The 12,349-nt window shown below is 47.8% G+C and overlaps 1 non-coding gene across 1 annotated transcript; it reads left to right on the forward strand.

Moving 5' to 3' along the window:
* Positions 1-6,951: 6,951 nt before the first annotated feature.
* On the forward strand, positions 6,952-7,057 carry LOC120693615. Its single transcript, XR_005683074.1, has one exon. It is a non-coding gene; the product is annotated as a small nucleolar RNA R71 (small nucleolar RNA).
* The last annotated feature ends 5,292 nt before the right edge of the window (positions 7,058-12,349 follow it).

Genomic DNA, 12,349 nt, shown 5'->3' on the forward strand with positions numbered 1-12,349 from the left:
GAACCCCGCTCTGAGCCCCAGTGGACTACGCATGCCACGTACAAGCTTCAGGGCCAAGCCGCTGTCCAAACCGGCCACGGGAACGCCGGATTGGCCATCACTGGCGATCCCCCGCCGCGGAAACACTGTTTCCGGCGAGTTCCGCCGCCGCCCGTGCCCCAACTGCTTGCAGCCGCCCGATCTGAAACATAGGGCCCAGATTAGATCGAGTCTCCCTCAGATCTGAGCCACTAGATCTAGATCCAACGGCTCGTAAGCGTAGATACCGGTTCGGCCTGGATGTTTTGCTAAAGAGCCCCTTAGCTTTTCGAGATTCAACCCGCCGTCCAGTCGCGTTCAAAAATATTTCCAGATAGGTCCGGTTTTTAACGAATAGGACCCTGAGCTTTTCCCTTTTTGAACCCGCGGTCCAGACCTGTCCTTTTCGCGAGTTAGACCCCAGAGTTTTAGTTTAATTACGTTTTAGTCCTCGGTTTTAGCAGAAAACCCCCTGGAACTTCAGTTTTCTTACAAATAAGCCCCTGAACCTTTCTTAGGCCTAGTTTATGCATTTTAGCTCCGATTTTAGCATTCTTTATATCCACGCGATCGTTGCAACACGTAGAATAGTTTTAGATTAGTTTAGTGTACTGTTTTTATGTATTGATGTATTGTTTCTTAGTTTTTGATAGTGTTTGCTTGTATGCTTATTATTGTGCATTGTTTTGGCCATGTGTTCGTGAGTAGACGTTGATCCATCTGAGGAGCCCCAGTACCAGTACCCGGAGCAGCCGTCTTCGGAGCAGTTTGAGCAGCAGCCAGAGCAGTACGAGGAAGGCAAGTATAACATGAACAACCTATCACCTTTAAATACATTTTCATACTGCATTTTAATACTGTATGCCTATAAGGATTTCCTAGCCACTTTATATCCTTTATATATATCCTTGGGTTGCATTTTGTTTAGTTGTGCTAGGTTGCTGCGCTATAACACACTCTGGTCCTTTTTAATTAATTTGATTAATGGTTTACTTGAACTTAATTCCGAGAGTGGCACTCTGTGTGGCTTGAGTGGCTCACGTCTCGTTAAAAGTTGTTTTTGTAGAAACATGGTTTAGGGGGCCAGCACGGTGCTTAGTGCTTGGTTGGCCACTCTCCATAAGGACCGGTTCATAGAGCGACAACCTGGGACAACAGCGCTACCACAAGGCTAGAATGGGATAGACTTGGCGTAATAATTAGATCTTTTTGGTTTGGAGTAACTTACCTGCGGGGCAAGAGTAGTAAGCTTCAATGGTCCCTGCTCCTCCGGCTTGGTCTGTGCTTGGATTGCGCTCCTGTGCTTGTACCCCCGGAGGTGGGCCCCATCGTCGCCGACCTAACTCTCGCGGTTACGCCTTACCAACGAGATTCTTTTTAAAGGCCTCGTAGTGAGTCGCTAGTCATCTCACCTAAGGAAGTGTGATGAACAACTGGCGTAGCTCACGACTTGTGGGTAAAGATGTGCAACCTCTGCAGAGTGTAAAACTGGTATACTAGCCGTGCTCACGGTTATGAGCGGCCCAGATCTTCCTTTTGATTAGTGAAGTTATCTCCTTCCGACGAGGGAGGTGCTTCTCGGGGTTACCTTGGTGGCTTGGTTTTGGTATGGTTCTCAGTAGTTTCATAATTAATTCTGATTAATTACTATGCAACTAGGTTAATGGTAATTCATCAACTCGTAGTAAATAGCTTCAATAAAATTTTGCCAACGCTTAAAAGCTAATGCAGTTGAGTCAGCCAGCCTAGAGCCTCATAGTTTGTGTTATACTTGTTGAGTACAAGTTGTGTACTCACTCTTGCCTCTTCTCTACTTTTTCCTCTTGGCTACGCTACTGCTGCTCAGTTCCTGCCGACACGAGGGAGTTCATCCAGCGCTACCAGGACTACGAGGACTTCTAGGTGTTCGTCTCCCAGTCGACGTCCCTGTGGCGCCCTGCTTCAGCTTCGGAGAGCTTTATCGTATTTTGTACTTCGCTTCCGCTGTATCAGACATTTTTGTCATTATTGTAATAAATAACATTCGTATTCGCTTTATTATGTCTTTTTACGTGATATGTGCTATGATATACTGTTCATTCTGTTGTATATACGTGTGACTTGATCCTGGCACGTATATGATTGCTCGGTTTATGTCCTTTTATAAACCGGGTGTTACAAATCTTGATCATCCCAACCTGGCTCTGCCCATAGCCCTTGTTTCTCACTATCCTCGTGAATCAAGAATACCTACCTTTTGTTCTGGAACTTGAATTTCATGGTCTTTCCCATGATTCGGAGACTGATTCTCCCTCTCCCCACATCAATTCTGGTATTTGTATCCTTGACGAATGGTCGCCCAAATATGAGCGGAATTCCAAGATCTCCTTCCATATCAAGGACTACGAAGTCCACCAATATGTAGGTATTCTTGACCTTTACCATTAACCTTTCCACAACTCCTTCTGGATATCTTATCGTGGAGTCTGCCAGCTGAACACACATAGTGGTAGGGGAAATTGATGGATAGCCTAACTTCTCGAAAGTCACCTTGGGCCTGATGTTGATGCTGGCTCCAAGGTCACAAAGGGCGTGATCGAATTCATAATCAAAGATTGAGCAGCTGATCACTAGGGTTCTGGGATCTTCTCGTATTGTGGCTACTAACTCGCCCCACGCACCTCTTCTTGGCGTGTGAGCTTCTCTGCGTAGCTGAGGGGTGTCCTGCTAAGGGGCTCTTTCCACATAGCATTAACAACATTCACACTTTCTAGAGTAGACTCGGGTTGCCCCGGAATCTTCCCTAGTTCAGCAGCAGGTGTAGCAGCAGCTAGTTGAGCCAATTGAGTTTCTAGCGCCTTATTGAAACTCAACTGGTTCTTCATAGCCGTGGAGAATCTGTACATCTTGGCATGGATAGTGTAACACCCTAATTTAAATTTCCTATTTAATAATAAATTTAATTAGCTTTATTTAATTTTCTAGGATTTAATTTGCTTAGCCTTGCATTTATAATTTATTTTTTGCTTCATAAAGTAATTAAAATTTATTTTAGGGCTAACTTGTTGCATTCATGCTGGTGCATTGTTCTTTTTGTTTGAGTGCTAGGGTTGAATTCAAATTTGAATTTGAATTCAATTAGATTTGAGTTGAGTTTGGAAGGAAATAGGAAATAGAAAGGAGAAAGGAAACCCAAAACCTTAGCCCAGTCCAAAACCCCGGCCCATTCCTCCTCTTCCTCTCTCCCGCACCGGCCCACTTCTCCAGCCAGCCGGCCCGCTCCTTCCTTCCCTCAGCCCGCGTCACCAACTCCTTCCCTCCCGGCCCAGAGCCAACACCACCGCAGCCCAGCTCGCCCCCTCCCCACTCACGGCCCGCGACGCGCGCTCCCGTAGCCCAGCGTCCGCGCTCCCTCTGGTTGACAAGCGGGCCCGTCGCATCAGCTGCACACCGCTCAACTGTTCAGCCCAACGCCACGCCGCTCCCGCTGACCAGCCGGGCCCACATGGCAGCTCTTTCCCCTCCGCGGCGCAACAGACCCACCAGCACGGCCGAGATCTCCGGCCGCAATCTCACCGGTTTTCCATCTCGGGTGCGCACGCCAAGACGACCCCCCCTCCCCCGCCGCCCTATAAGTACAGCCGCGATCCCTCTGCTCCCCATCCTCACCCCTGCAGCCGCCGTAAACCCTAGCCACGCCGCCGTACCCCCGGAGTTGGAGCAGGAGCCTGCGCCACCGGGTTCCCGGCGCTCCCTGGCACCACCGCCACTGCAAGCTGACGCAGGAGCTCCGTTGTGGGACCAGGATCCTCGCTGAGCTCTCCTTCCCCGACCCCAGCCCCGCTGCGCACGTGAATTCCCGTGGCAAGCCCCGTCGAGCCGCGCCTACACCACCGGATTTCCGCCTCTGCGCCACGCCCCCGTCCACCCCGAGCCCCTGGTGAGCTTCGCCTTGTTCCTCTCTTGCTTGTGTGTTAGTGTTGGACGAGTTAGGCCGCTATTCCCCGCAGTTCCGCGCGAGATGGCTCGCCGGGACGCCGCCGAGCCGCCACGCCGAGGCGGGTCCTCTGCTCTGCAGCACGCTACCACCCAGCCCGATCCTCACGTTCACTTGCGCTTGCCTTGCAGGAGTCTTGTGCACCCTTTTTGCACCCTGACCTGGCACAAAACAACCCTAAACCACTACGCCGGCGATGCGCCGCCACGCCGAGCCGCCCACGTCGGCGCGAATCCCCCTCCCAGCCCCGCAGCGCCCCGTTGAGTGCCCCAGTGGCTTACGCGTGCCACGGGCATGCTCCAGAGCCAAGCCGCGGTCCAAATCAGCCACGGGAACGCCGATTTGCCCAACTCCAGTCGAGCGCCGCCGCCCCGCGCGCCCTTTGGCCCTGATCCGTCCGATGCAAAATTAGCACTCGCGATTAGATCTAGATCCAATCCTTTCCGAGCCGTCCGATCCAGATCCAAGAGCTCAAATTAAAACGTACCCCTTCAGCCTGGCACTTTTGTTAAAGACCCCCTGAGTTTTATCAGAATCAACCCGCGGTCCTAGCTTGTACAAAAGAAATTACGGTTAGGTCCTGTTTTTAGCATTTTAGCCCCCAGCCTTTCCAAAAAATAGTACCCGCAGTCCAGAAATGCCGTTTTTGCACGCTAGCCCTTAGATCTAACTGTTAATTATGTTTAGACCCTCAGTTTTTGCAGAAAAACCCCAGAAACTTAGTTTTCTCGCAGATAAGCCCCTAAAACTTGTTTTTAGCCTAGATTTTGCGTTTTAGCTCCGTTTTAGGCGTTCTTTATGTCCACACGATCGTTGTAACGCGTAGAATAGTTCTAGCTTAGTTTTGTTTGCTGTTTTTATGTATTGTTGTACTGTTTCTTAGCTTTTGCTCTTGTTTGCATGTATGTGTATGTGCTGTACTTGTTTTTGGCGTTGCGATCGTGAGTAGACTTTGATCCTTCGGAGGAGCACCTGTACCCGGAGCAGCCACCATCTTCTGAGGCAGTTTGAGCAGCAGGAGCAGTTTGAGGAAGGCAAGTATAACATGAACAACAGCTATCACCTTTAAATACAATTTCATACTGCATTTTAATACTGTATGCCTATAAGGATTTCCTAGCCACTTTATATCCTTTATATATATCCTTTGGGTTGCATTTTGGTTAGTTGTGCTAGGTGCCGCGCTATAACACACTTGTTCCTTTTTAATTAATTTGATTAATGGTATATGCAACTTAATTCTGGGAGTGGCCCATTTGAGTGGCTCACGTCTCGTTATAAAAATTGGTTTTTGTTAGAAACATGGTTTAGAGGGCCAGCATGGTGCTTACTGCTGGGTTGGCCACTCTCCATAAGGACCGGTTCATAGAGCGACAACCTGGGACAATAGCGCTACCACAAGACTGGAATGGGACGGTCTTGGCTTACTAATTAGGTCATTTTTGTTCGGGAGTAACTTACCGACGGGGCAAGAGGGGGGTCGAGCTTCAATGGTCCCTACGCTACGAGGCTTGGTCTGTGTACCCCCTCGAGGTGGGCACCATCGTTGCATTGCCTGAATCCTTAGCGGTTACACCTTACCAACGTGATCCTTTGTAACGGCCTCGTAGTGAGTTTGCTAGTCATCTCACCTAAGGAAGTGTGATGAACAGCTAGCGTAGCTCACGACTTGTGGGTAAAGATGTGCAACCTCTGCAGAGTGTAAAACTGGTATACTAGCCGTAACCACGGTCATGAGCGGCCCAGATCCTCCTTTTGATTAGTGGGGTTATCTTCCTTTGATTAGGGGGGTTCCCCGGGTGGCTTGGTTTGGTTTGGTTCTCAGTAGTATCATGATTAATTCTGATTAATTACTATGTAACTAGGTTTATGGTAATTCATCAACTTGTAGTAATTAGCTTTAATAAAATTTTGCCAAGACTTAAAAGCTAATGCAGTTGAGTCAGCCAACCTTAGAGCCTCATAGTTCGTGTTATACTTGTTGAGTACAAGTTGTGTACTCACACTTGCCTTCTCTACTCTTTTTCCTCTTGTCCTTTTTGGGATACTCTACTGCTGCTCAGTTCCTGCCAACGCGAGGGAGTTCACTCGGAGCTACCAGGAGTACGAGGACTACTAGGCGTTCGTCTCCCAGTCGACGTCCCAGTGGCGCCCTGCTCAGCTTCCGACGAGAGTTATCGTATATGTTTTCGCTTCCGCATACTCTGTACCAAAATTATGTCATTATTGTAATAAATATCATTCGTACTCATTTTATTATATCTTTTACGTGATATGTGCTGTGATATATTGTTCATTCTGTTGTATATACGTGTGACTTGATCCTGGCACGTATATGATTGCTCGGTTTATGTCCTTTTATAAACCGGGTGTTACAGATAGTCTCCATAGATTTGTCTATAACGGCCAACTTCTTCTGAAGGGACTCATTGATCTTCGCTTGGTCGTAGACAAGATCTCTCAAGGTAGGCTGGTTAGGACCGAAAGAATTCGAATTCCCATTACCTCCTTGGTAGTATGGGCGTGGTTGATTCCACCCCTGACCTCCTTGTGGACAAAACCCATTGCTGCCATTGAGGAATAGAGCTTCTTCTTGGGTTTCTGGGCAGTTATCACCCGAATGTCCAACATTCCCACAGAGCTCGCACCTCATGCGAGTCTCCAAAGTTTGAAGTGTTTGCAATTGAGCTTTATCTTGGGAATAATACTCAAATTTCTTGAGGAGGAGATCAATCTTCATAGCGAGCATGTCAGCCTCCTTGACGGAGTGCATACCTCGCTGGCGTGGTTGGAGGCGATCATCGCTCCAACCTTGGTTGGAAACCATCTTCTCGATCAATGATGTAACTCTTTCAATGGTTAGCGAGAAGAAAGCTCCACCCGCAGTGGCATCTACATGATCACAGGATGACTGTGTCAACCCGTTGTAGAAGTTCTGTAGAATGAGCCAATTGTCCATTCCATGGTGCGGACATGCCAGAATGTACTCCTGAAGCCTCTCCCAAGCTTCCGAAATTGACTCATTTGATGCCTGCTAGAAGTTCGAAATCCGACCATGAGGAGCATTGGTTTTGCCCGTCGGGAAGAACTTCGAGAGGAACGCCTTGGCACATTTGTCCCAAGTATCCACAGCAGACTTGTTAGCATAAAACTATTGCTTCGCTCTCCCCAAGAGAGAGAACAGAAATAGACGGAGCCAGATAGCATCTTGCGATACACCCTTGATAACAAAAGTACTGCAGAGCTCCAGGAACTGCTAGAGATGAGCGCTGGCATCCTCATTGGCCTTGCCACAGAATGGGCTGGCATGCACCATCGTAATGAGACCCGTCTTGATTTCGAAATTTTCTCCTCCAGTATTAACCTCGGGCCCGGTAGGGACCTGGCTAGCAGACGGATCAGAGTAATCATAGAGTGTCTTTTGGGCCATAGCTCTAGGAGCTGATGATGATGCGATGACTGGATTGACTGCCAAGAGTGAGATCTGAGGAGGTACGATACGAGGTCGAACTCTTCTCAAAAGTGACTCTGGATCGGAATGAAAGTTTTGCGGCAGATCGAAATAGGTCATACACTACCCTATTTTCATATCAACAAAGACAAGAAAACAAAGCCAAGTTAGCCTGTTTAGCAAGCGGATACCAATTTCGATTTTGTTCACAACTTTATCTATATATTTCACTCTGTGCCTTCCCCGGCAATGGCGCCAAAAATGCTTGTTGGCACCTACCAATGTCACCTGGCGATGACGCCCGCAGACGCCAAGTTTGGGGTGGCAGTATTTCATGAACCACGAATAAATCCGCAAGCGCACGGAATACCGCTGTAGCATTTTACCCGGGAGTAAACCGGGGTGTCATTTATATTTCCGCAGGGAAGGCGGTGAGTGAGAGAATATATAGATGAGTGGGTGAACTCTATCTAGATTGGATATTCTCATGCATAAACAGGGGTAAGATAAAAACATGGTAGTAGGTAGTGTGACACACACAAACTACCCTCTCGGATAAATAAATAAAAGAAAGATAAAAAATGCCTTAGGCCGGGAGCAAGGTAAAAGTCAGAGCTCGAGTCAGCTGTGCTAGGCTAGCTATATCTACACTTTCTCAATGGTTATCGCATCAGAGATTAAACTACACAACAGGGAGATCGCTATCGAAGCGACGGGAGGAGCCCGTACACCCCGGCGACTTTATGTACCTCCTACCCCCCATACCGAACGTGGAGGATTACTAAAAGGCTCGGAAAGGGCTGTCACCACCTGCCGGCTACCTCTACAAACCGTGGGTATCGTTGACATCCAACAACACTTAGCTAATCTAGACACCATGTCTACAATAGTAAGGAATACTCTAGTGTCCCGCGCGGAGCCCCCACCCTCCGGATGGACAGACGTCATACTAGAGCAATCATACGAATACTGGAACAGTTGATAGAGTTCTAGGAACAAAAGACTAACTATCTCCAGCACAGGGCAATTATGCAATGAGATCATTGAATAATAATGCAACCATGACAAGAAGCATATACTCGATAACTCAGAATATACTTCAAGCAGATATCGGTAACCATAGTCTAATTCTATTACAAACGACCTAATATTACAAGAGAGACCTAGAGATAAACCCATACCAGACTCTCAAGCAACTCCGGCGACTCGATGACTCCTAGACTTCTCCTAAACTCCACTAAGCCTAAAGACTATGGAAGAAGGAACTTGAGAGGTGAGTGAAGTGAGGTGTGTGTGTGTGTGTTCTATTCTCTACCCCCTCCCTTGTATTTATAGGAGGGAGCCACCGGCCGCAGCACCCCAAACCGACCTAAAGGAGCAACAGGGAGGCGCCACATAGCAAAGTTGAGGCGGTGCAGCCCATGGGCCTGGTCGGCCGACCTATAGGTCGGCCGGCCTACCCTGGCCGCTAACCACCCCAACTACTGGGGGTTGGGCTTGTCTGGGCCACCTTGTCTGATACACGCTGAGGTTGGCCTGTCTTGACTTGTTTTGCTTCGGTTCTTGGGCTACACTTGGTCCATTTGAGCCTGAATCAGTACTCTGATATTTTTTGTGATTTTCTACTGGGCCAAAGTGTTCTTGCAACCTGCATATTAGCTCAAAAACACAACTTGCATATTCTAGAAGGTAAAGTGTTGTTTAAGGACTTTATTGAATATAAGTACGTGTAATAAATGCAAACTCTCATGATTTTCTGATCAAGTTGACGCCTGGAAATGGCCGTTAGTGAGCGTCAACAGACTGCTTCTCCAATCACATTCTTTTGCCTAAGATCGGCAATCCATGCGAGTAACTCCGGAAGTTGACTCTCGTCGACTGGTTTCTTGTTCCACTCAGGCCCTTGAATCGGAGGGATGGGAGTAATCGCTGGAAAGCTCTCCCACTGGTTCTCGATATAGAATCACTTGGGTTTCCAGTCGATTACTTTACTACTAAAACTATAAGGGATATAAACTCTATCCTTCCTCTGTCTAAGCTGAAGACCCGCACCTCCTACTAAATCTAAAACGTAGGAATCTGGCTGTGGTTTGAAGTGGAAAAAGAATCGAAAGAGTTCAAAATGGGGCTCGATGCCCAGAAAAGCTTTGTATAAATGCACGAAGATAGAAATATGAACAAACAAATTGGGGGTCAAGTGGTAAAGCTGGATCCTGTAATAACGCAGGAGCCCAGAGAAGAAAAACGAACAAGGAAACCCCAATCCTCGTTCCAGATAAGAAGTAAAAGAAACGATTTCGCCCGTATTCTCATACGGACAATCCTCACCCAAGGCAGGACGCCATTGGATGACGGATTTCTCTGGCAGAAGACCAGCAGAAACTAAGGATCCAAGGTCGGATTCAGAGCACTTACTTGCCATCCATCCTTCCCCTCGGGTTGGCACTGCAGCCGCACCCTTTCCTTTGCTCGATTTCTTCGGTGCCATCCGGAAATCAACAGAGCGCTTCACGCGCACACACTGATGGAGACCCTAAGTGAGGATGGGAGGCAAGAAAGGGCAGGAACTTTAGATCCGGGGGCTTGAGGGCAAAAATAGATCTTAGCAGTAAAAGTGAATGGCGGCTGGTGGGGTAAAACCTAGTTACAGTTTCATTTTATAATGGCGGTGGCAACATGGTAAAAACTCGAAAGGCCAACAACCGTTGCCAATCACACAAAACATGGGATTTTCTGAGACATTCCTTTTTTCTAAGATTACATTCTGGAAAAAGAAAATACTCACATCCCTTGTCAACTACTCGACTTTACTCCTTTCTACTGGGATTACATTCCAGGATAAAGGAAAGTACTCGACTCAGTATAACTACTCGATATTACAACTCGAGTACTTTTTGCTAACTAGCTTTACAAAGACTCGGACCTACATGCACACCGCCTGGATCTCTTGGAGCTTCTAGTCAACGCTTGCTGCAGCTAGATCGGCCTGAGGCCATAACAAAGTACAAACTTGTTATTCCCATTAAGGAAATAATGATACTCGTATTTTGGGAGAAAAGTTTCAAGAGTTTGGAGGCAGATTACAGTAATCGCCTCGCAAGATCTCTTGTAGCATCTTGCGGAGAAATTTCTCCCTCTCCCTGAATACGTTGTGACAAGATTAAGTCTCCTTACTAGAGATGTCAGTTTTTGGGCATCTAGAAACAGGCAACCCCAAGGATGTGACACAACAAGACTCAACCAGTCCACAGAGAACCTGCCTCATTGGAATATGTAAGAACATGATGTCCAAAATAGATCCAATGAGAGCATGGGAATGGCAGGATGAGGTAGCAGGGACTTCTCTTGTCACTCACAAGTTCTCTTCTAGCATCTTTTTGCTGGAGAGGACTACATAAACTTCAGGAGGGCGAGAGCAAGAACACCAAATTGTTTACGGTCACTAACGACCCATTTTGACCGTCAACTATCATGCAAAAGTCGAGCATCAAAAGGAATAAATGTTAGCATAGGATGTTTATTTGACGAATTCCACAGATGCTAGTCTGAGAATGTGTGCAGGTGAATTTGGGCCAAAATTGCATGTGACAAACATATTATCCAAGGCATAAATTCCTGGGCCAAGCACAAGCAAGGCCAAAGGCCAAAAGAGCCCACTTGGCAGCTGCACATGAGAGAGAGATGCAGCCCATACGCAAGGAGACACGTCATCGATCCGAGGCAATGCCCTCTCGACAAATCAGGCGCGTTCACGAGGATCCACGGACCCACCATGGCACCAAAACCGACTCAAGACAGGCCCTTACACATATACATGACATGGGGGCCCACCTAGCAGTCTTCTGACCAAAGACCAGGCCAAACTGGGCCAGCCAAGGCTGGCCGACCAACCAGGTCGCCCGACCTGGTGGTGGCAACCCACGGGCCCCACCGCCTCTCAGATGACACATGGCGAGGTGTGGTTGGTCCCCAATGGCGGTTTGGCTCAATCTCCAGGCGAATGGCTGGTGGTTCCCTCCTATAAATACAAGGGGAGGGGGTCCAAATGAAGACACTCACTCACCACCAAGTGAAGAGCCTCTTAGCTTGTGTTTAGTGTAGGAAGAGAGGGTAGAGGTACTCAGGAGGGGCACCGGCAACGGCGCTCTTCTCTAATTTGTACCTCTACACGAGAGTGAGGAGGAGTCGGGGGATGTGCTGGGCTTGTCGGCACTCTTCTCCGCTTGTACCTCGACGGATGTTTATTCGGTTGTAAGTGTTCGAGACTTTCTTTGTTTGTTTATTTAGAATTAGAGTCTAGATCGCAAGTTATCACCTTTGCCTTATATTAGTTGATGTGTATGCTAGCGAGTAGCATTTGACTCTAGAGTGGGCTCCGGATAGAAAAGGATAACCCTGTACGCCTCTAGAGTGTAGCACCCTAATTTAAATTTCAGCAATTAATAATAAATTTAATTGGCTTTATTTAAATTTCTAAGGTTATTTGTGTTTAGTCTTGCATTTAATCAAAATTTTGTTTCTTAAGTAGTTAAAATTTATCATAGGGTTAAACTGTGTTGTTGCATTCATGCTGGTGCACTTCTTTATTTGGTTGTGTGGTAGGGTTTTGAATTCAAAATTCGAATTTGAATTCAAATAGTTTTGTGTTGAGAGTAAATAGAATCTTGAAAGGAAAAAGGGAAGCAAATCCAAAGCAACTCAACCCAAAACAAATCCAGGCAGCCCAGCAACCCAACCCGCTTGGCCCAACTTCCTTTTTCCCCTTCTCCGCGCCGCCCGCACTCAGCCGACCCACTCCCTCTCGCCTCAGCCCACGCGGCCCAGCAACGTCCCGCAGACCCCGCGCGTCACCCCCTCCCCTCACCGACAGCGCGGCCCCTCTGGTCATCCCCTTCCCTGCGCCC

The sequence above is a fragment of the Panicum virgatum genome, chromosome 9N (genome assembly GCF_016808335.1).
Source record: "Panicum virgatum strain AP13 chromosome 9N, P.virgatum_v5, whole genome shotgun sequence".
Classification (NCBI taxonomy): Eukaryota; Viridiplantae; Streptophyta; class Magnoliopsida; order Poales; family Poaceae; genus Panicum; species Panicum virgatum.